This window comes from Bison bison, unplaced genomic scaffold, assembly GCF_000754665.1.
Source record: "Bison bison bison isolate TAMUID 2011002044 unplaced genomic scaffold, Bison_UMD1.0 scf7180017864291, whole genome shotgun sequence".
Taxonomy (NCBI): domain Eukaryota; kingdom Metazoa; phylum Chordata; class Mammalia; order Artiodactyla; family Bovidae; genus Bison; species Bison bison.
Window position 1 is genome coordinate 12,864,291 of NW_011494863.1, and position 7,680 is coordinate 12,871,970.

General features: G+C 49.2%; 1 protein-coding gene across 1 annotated transcript in view; it reads right to left on the reverse strand.

Moving 5' to 3' along the window:
• The window catches only part of SPARC (secreted protein, acidic, cysteine-rich (osteonectin)), a 23,111-nt gene extending 15,675 nt beyond the window's left edge, over positions 1-7,436 (reverse strand). The window contains exon 1 of the mRNA XM_010850599.1: positions 7,242-7,436. The gene's annotated coding sequence lies outside the window, so the exon portion shown is untranslated. The remainder of the gene's footprint in view (positions 1-7,241) is intronic.
• Positions 7,437-7,680: the final 244 nt, after the last annotated feature.

The window sequence follows — 7,680 nt, forward strand, 5'->3', positions numbered from 1 at the left end:
CCCCCCCCCACCCCACCCAAGTTCATCTCCCTTGAAACATAAAGGGCCTCCTGTGGGCTTTCTCTGGACACTGAAGGGTTGCTGAAGGACAGAACTAGGGAAAAATCTTGGAATCATTAAATTTTAGACTTTGGATCTTGGAATTGTAGACCCCTGAGGACATGAAGCACAGAATCTGGGTTACAGTCATCAAATCTGATTTGAGTAGAAGAGTTTATGAAGCAATGCAGTCTAACAGAACTTTCTAAGATGATGAAAATATTCTATATCTGCATTGTGTAATGTGATGGCTAGTGGCCACCGGTGGTTATTGAACACTTGAAATGTTGCTAGTGCAAATGAAGGGCTGAAGTTTTCCTTGTATTTCATTTTAATTAACTTAAATTCTACGTAACCACATGTGGGTAGTGGCTACCATATTAAGACAGAGCTTGCTTAGTCCCTCAGTCATGCCCAACTCTTTGCAATCCTGTGGACTATAGCCCACCAGGCTCCTCTGTCCATGGGATTCTCCAGGCAAGAACACTGGAGTAGGTTGCCTTTCCCTTCTTCAGGGGATCTTCCAAACCCAGGGATCAAACTCAGGTCTCCTTCATTGCCAGTGGATTCTTTACTATCTGAGCCACCAGGGAAGCCCATATTAGACAGAGTGGTTATCAACTTGTATAGAGGCATTATGGCAGAGAGGTAAGCCCAGGGGCTCTGGAGACAGAATATATAGGTTCAAACCCTGGTTCTGCCATATAGCAGTTGTGTGACTTTCAGAAAGTGATTTTCCCTCTCTGGGCCTCAGTTTATTTCTCCATCTTTAAAATGAAAATAACATACTTACCTTGAAAGACTCATGGGTGATTACAAGAGATAAGCATCAGAAGAGTATCTTAAAAAACAAAGATCCCAGAATCTCCATTCCCCTTGAAAATCCAGGACAAGAATCCTAGCTCTTTGTTCATGGCCCAGGGGGAACAGGTGCTGGGCTGGAACAAAGTAGGCATTGCTCCTTTTGGTCTCGGGCACTCCAGCCCAGCCTCCACAGGCACAGTGAGGAAGCCAGGCCCCAGGCTGCCCTCTCAGTTGGGCTGCTGACGCAAAGCAGGCATCTTGCTTCCACCATTTGGCTTACTAACAAGGGTTCCCAAAACACATGTTCCTGGTAAACAAGCCCAAAGAGAGGAAAACAAGTCTAGAGGCTAATAAAGGAACTCGTGAGTGAGCCAGGCCCACCAGAATGCCAGGACTCAGAAGGAGGCCTGAGACAGTCCAGAGAGGTGCCACTGTGGCCAGTGTGGCCACGTGGGCACTCACACCCCAGGGAGCACACACAGCCACTCAGAGGTGATGTGGAAGTCAGGAGCCCTGGGATTGAGTCTTGGCAGTGCTGCCCCCAGCCCACCCTTCAAATTAGGATAGGCTCCTCTGCTCCTTGGCTTCACCTAGTGCCACTCCTCTGCACAACGCAGAGGTTGTTTTAGATCAGTGGTGTTCAGAGTCATACAAGCCAGGGAGCCTTTCTCTCAATGAAGTCTTCTGCGGAAGTCCAAGTTTGAAATAACTAAGAGCCGTTTACTTTTCTTGTACATATGAATGCACTATTATCTATTCAATGAATCAGCTTGAAATTAAAAAAAAAAAACGTTGTTGAGATGGGAGCTGGCACTGGGACACTCCCTGAGATGCCTTGGAGAACCTCTAAGTTCTTTCATGAGAAGAGTTTGAAGACCCTGAGGCCATAGTCCCTAAGGTTCCTTTCAGCCCTGACGTTCCAAGTCAGCTGAGTCAGAAGCCTATCAGAGGACCGCCTTTCCCAGCTTGGGCCTTGACTCCCTGCTTCCACTTCTAACAATTCTTGCTGGAAGGGAAGAAGCTAAGGGAAACATTTAGGGCAGCAGTCCCCAACCTTTTTGGCACCAGGGACCAGTTTCATGGAAGACAATTTTTCCACAGACCAGGGCGGAGTGGAGCATGTGATTAAAGCACATTCTATTCATTGTGCTGCTGCTGCTAAGTCGCTTCAGTCATGTCCGACTCTGTGTGACCCCATTGCTATTATTATTACATCAGCTCCACCTGAGATCATCAGGCATTAGGTCCTGGAAGTTGAGGACCCCTGTTCTAGGGTGCTTAAGCACAGGTTTGAAGAGGTTCAGAGGCAACTCAGAAATAGCCCCAGAGCATGAGACTGGTATCAGTCTGACAGATGTTCCATAAACACATCTAAGATGCCACGTTTTGCTGTGGTTAGAAGCCCCAGGGTGGAGCTTTAGGCTCTCCCCGTTGGCTCCCCCTAGCGACCACTGGTGCATCTGGGTGACCACAAATGGAAGGGATGAGAAATAACATCAAAGTGTCCAGGCTGTCACATCCTAAACATAGCAAGCAAATCCATGGCACATGTGGCTCCACCTGCCCCTCCTGTGCATGTGGCAGACATTACTAATCAATCATATGACCTTTCCCCCTAAAGTCCAGTTCAGTTCAGTCGCTCAGTCGAGTCCGACTCTCTGCAACCCCATGAATCGCAGCACGCCAGGCCTCCCTGTCCATCACCAACTCGTGGAGTTCACTCAAACTCATGTCCATCGAGATGGTGATGCCATCCAGCCATCTTATCCTCTGTCGTCCCCTTCTCCTCGTTGGACTCAAATCCTGGACACAGTTCTTTTGGCAGTTGCTACCAATGGATTGGTGGTATCATGCCAAGCAACACCTCTTTGCCATGCTTCTGATTTTAGAGATAGGAAGACTGAGGATCAGAGAGGGAAAATAATTCACTTGAGGTCATACGTGGCAAGCTGGTATCTGGACTGAACTTCCAGATATTCAGAAATGTCAGGACGTTTGGGAAATTGTTTATTTTTCCATTTGATTAGTCTAGGATCCTATGGCCATAACTAACACATAAGGGGCCAGAAAGATCCTCATAATAAAACATAATAACATAAAGGGTGCTGCAGTCATGTCCGACTCTGTGCGACCCCATAGACAGCAGCCCACCAGGCTCCCCCGTCCCTGGGATTCTCCAGGCAAGAACACTGGAGTGGATTGCCATTTCCTTCTCCAATGCATGAAAGTGAAAAGTGAAAGGGAAGTCACTCAGTCGTGTCCGACTCTTAGCAACCCCATGGACTGCAGCCCACCAGGCTCCTCCGTCCGTGGGATTTTCCAGGCAAGAGTACTGGAGTGGGGTGCCATTGCCTTCTCCGAAAGATCCTCATATGAAATGGGTTAATACCACATTTCTGAAACAACCCAGCTAGAGTGAGAGTTGGTATTTCCATTTCTACTTTGCCTACAGACATCAAGGTCTATAACTGGACAAGTGAGTGCAGAGTTAATGTCCTGTCTAGACATCTCCTGGATAAGAAGGAGACTGTTTTCCTAAATAATTCTGTCAAGTCACTGGTTGCAGTCACCTCTTAGCCACCTCCTGTTGCCCTAATGACAAAGCCATGTGGGCTGTGTCAGGCCATGGCAAGCCAGCAAAGGAGGAATAGAGGTAGCTCTTATCACTTGTTATCCATGGGGCTTGTTGACTACAGGGAGGAGTGTCAGGAGAGTACCAAACTGCTCAAAGGAAACCAACAAAAAAAGCCAAAATGAACATCTGGATGTTTCCAGATGTCTGAAAATTTGGCTCAGACATCAGTTTGCTGCGTGACTTTGAGTTATTCTCCCTTCCTGAGTCTCAATTTCTGTCTATAATATACAACAGGTGCTCAGATGGTAAAGAATCTGCGGGCAGTGCAGGAGACTGGGGTTCAATTTATGGGTTGGGAAGATCCCCTGGAGAAGGAAATGGCAACCCCATCCAGTATTCTTGCTGGGAGAATCCCATGGACAGAGGAGCCTGTTGGTTGACATACAGTCCATGAGGTCGCAAAGAGTCAGATGTGACTGAGCAACTAACACTCAGGCGTCTATCCCTCCGCCATGACCTGTAGTTAGGTCTGGCTGTGCATGTCTGTGTGTGGCTACAAATGGCAATTGTGTATTTGCATAAGTGACCAGTGACCTTGAGTGACCAGTCACTGACCAGTGACCACTGTGTGAAGCTTTGTATGTGATGCTGCGTGTCTACCTGACTCAGCATCTGTGGGTTTCAGCCCATATAGGTGAGGGTCAGAGTTTGCATATGCATCAGATGGACATCCGAGACTTGCCTGTGAGTCAAGGTATTCCTCAGAGAGAGCCGTGAGTACATGACCCCCTGTGTCTGCTCATGTATTGAAACATTTATTTTCAGCTGTGCCAGTGGGTGCCTGTCGGTGAAATCAATGTTTATATACTTGGCATCCTCGTGGGTTTGTGTCTGTCCCTGTTTATCCCTGCACACATACCTGTCTAAATAACGTCAAAAATCAAATATTTTCCTGTTTACCTCACATCCTCAGCTCTTTCCTCCACCATCCTTTTCTATTTATAGCTTATTTTTTTAGCAAGGAAAACTGCTCTTGTGAATAGCAAACCCCAGCCACACAATTGGTTGACAAGTCTCTACAGATGGATAAAGATTTTAGCACGACTATTATGCAATCCAAGTTCCCCTAGCCCCTCCTCTCTTGTTTCCTTTTCAACTAGGGGGCCAGGAGCTCTTAAAGGGGGCAGCCAGGGGGCCAACTATTCTTTCTAATGAAAGCAGCACCTGGCAGTTGGGTTCACAGGACTTCAGAGCTGAAAGGGCACCTGGAGACCCTAGGTTAGATTCCCCATTTAACAGATTAGGGAACTGAGTCTGGAGATGGGAAGTGTCTTTCCAAATGTCACTGTGAGTTAGGTTCCACCTCTGCCTTTGCCTTGGACACTGGAGGGTGCAACACTCTTGGGAAATATGAAGGTGCCCAAATCAAAAGAATTTGGACAATATTTATTTTGCTTAAATGTGCGTGTCACCACTTTTAGTAAAGGGAAGTTGTATCCAAACCCTAAGATGATGAAGCTGCCGAAAAAAAAAGCCGGGAATGATGTCACCAAGTCTTTGGATGCCATCAATTCATCCATTCTAAAAACCCATCTCATTAGGTGAGAGGGCCACAGTGTAGCAGGCGCTTCTCTGTGTATCATCCCCGTTTTGTCCACATAGTATCCCTTTGAGGTGGTGGTGTTATCACTTTTTGAACCAAGGAGGACCTGGTTCCCCTTGAACCTGGGGCTCAGAAAGAAGAAGCCATTAGTTCAAGGTCAAATGACCTTTGAGGTAGAGGTGGTTTTAAAACTTGGGTCTTCAAGTAGCCTATCCCAGGAAGCAGGAAGCATCTTATAGCCCCACAGCTGCCCTGGGGTCTCGGGAGATTGGGAGATTGGGAGGGCAGGACCTATAATTTGCCCTCTTGGGATGGAGTGGAGTGGGGGACATTCAGACCTACAGAGCCTGATATTCTGTTTCTAGTGTCCCCTCCCAGCCAGCAGGCAGAGACCCTGAAAAAAAGGTTACCGTGGCAACTCGCATTCCTCCTAGAGTGAGTCATAGCAAAGAAGAGCCTTTTGGTGGGTGGGACTTGGAGAAAGTTTCAAAAGTTGATTCCTTCTCCAGGCACCCTCCCTTCCCTCCCCCTCCCTCCCTCAACTCCAGCTCCCGGCTTTGTCGATGTGGCAGCTGATGGCTGCAAGTTAACTCTCTCTTCCCCCCAACCACTCCCATTTCAAAGCTTTTCATCCTCCTGCAAATACACCTTCACTTCCAGTCCCCACCCTCTCCATCTCCCACATCATGCCCTCTGACTACTTGGAGGGGCAGGCGTCCATTTGAGAATATTTTTAAGACTGAAGGCTGTGAACACCCTCTTGGATATTGCCACTAACTCTGTCTCTATTTCTCTCTGTGTCTATCTCTCTCTCACACACACACAACTGTATATACAATTTTAAGGGGCTTGCAATTTCCTCGAAAACTAGCCAAAGGCTAGTCCATGAATTCTGCTTTAAGAGACCTTCATTGGAAAGTTCAGAAGACGTCGGGCATCCCAAACATCATTGAGTCCATTCCTCTTACTTTACAGACAGGGAGACTAAGTCCAGGGGAGACATTTACCTAAGATCACATGTAAAATGTATGTCTTCAGTCTGCCCCCCTACTTCAGATGTGCTTCTCATCCTCTCTCAGCACTTGGGGTGCACAGAAATTCAACCGCAGAGAAAACCCTTTCTCTTTGTGTTCTGCATAGAATAGCATTTTCTGGAGGAAAACATGTGCCCCTCTGTTTCTTTTTGGGTGGACTGGGCTTCCTGGAAGGCATGCCTTCCCCAAGGCCCCCCTTTCCACTTGGTGCTCTTAGGGACTCAGGAAGCCTGCTCATGAACCAGCCAGTGAAGCCATAGGTAGGAAGGGCTTTACCTGAAGACCTAACAGCAGCCTAGAGTTTGAACTTCTCATGGCAAAGGTGTGAGAAGGTCGCCCTGAAACCCTCTCCATCTTGTCTTCTCCCTCCCACTCTTTGCAGCACACCACCACCACACCCAGTCTCCCATCGGACCCTGCGCCTCTCTGGACCCTATCGGGTATCAGGGGTCTTCAAATCTAGACACACGGAGGGCTACTACTGCTGAGTTTCCTGCGTTTACACCCTGGGGAGCCCGGGATGAGAACAATGCCTAACCCCGGGCTGATTGTCTGACAGTGCTATTTCAGGCTGAATGGCACCGGAATTGGTGTGTGTGTGTGTGTGGGTGTGTGTTGGAGAGGGTGGAGGTTGAGAGGGGAGAAATTCCAGGGCAACAGGAGCCTTCACAGAGGTGCTGATGAAAGGTGAAGACCCCCTCTTATCCCTCCAAAGATCAGTTTATCACCCAGGCCAAGTCCCTTTAGGAAAACAGAGTGCAAGAACCAAGTTTAGAAAGTTTCTCCTCCTGGAATGGGAAGCAGGGCGGACTCTGGTGGCCCATCCCTCTTGCAGCTGTGCCCAGATCATATTCCCAGGAAAGGAAGAGGTGGCCCCCATTTGTAAAGGCAGCATCTGAAACCCGAGAGACAGGCGCAGAGAGGGACAGGGAGAAAATACTCTCTCAGAGACAGTCGGATTACTTTCTGCAAATCCAAAGGGGAGACCACATGATCTCAGTTTCACCTGAGGAGTTAACAGGCAGCAAGTCTGTGTCCCTTGCCCTTCAGGAGAGCAAGGATGGAGTCCCTCGCCCAGAGACCTCCCAACACAGCTTCTTTTCCTTGTACACAAAGTGAGGAGTGGGCCAGGGTGCAGGGGGTGCAGGCCTAGAAGAGGGACAGGCAGGGCAGGGGTCGGACATACCTCAGTGGCAGGCAGGCAGGCAGCAGGCAAGCTCCGGGCAGTCTGGAGGTCTGCAGGAATGTGAGGGGCTTAGAGCCTGGCAACAGGAAACCACTCAGAGCTCTGGGCTGGGTCTGTCTCCCCCTCCACCCCGTGGTCCCTCCTCCTCCTGTGTCTCCTCCTTCCCCTCCCCTCCCCTCCCCTTCTCCCCACAGCCAAAGCTGTCTCTGTCTTCCAAGCCTTTCCTCCTCTCCTCGCGGTGGGCTGTCCTGACCCGCCTCCCAACCCCGCCCACCACATGGGTTCTGGAGCTCTTGCCTAGACAGACTGACCGAGCAGAGCGCTGGGACTGGAAAGGCTGGGGGAATCATCTAGAACAGTCCCCTCCTCATTCAGAGGGGAACTGAGGCCTAGAGGGGACAAGGGATCACCCACCCAGGGCTCCCAAGGGGAATATCGA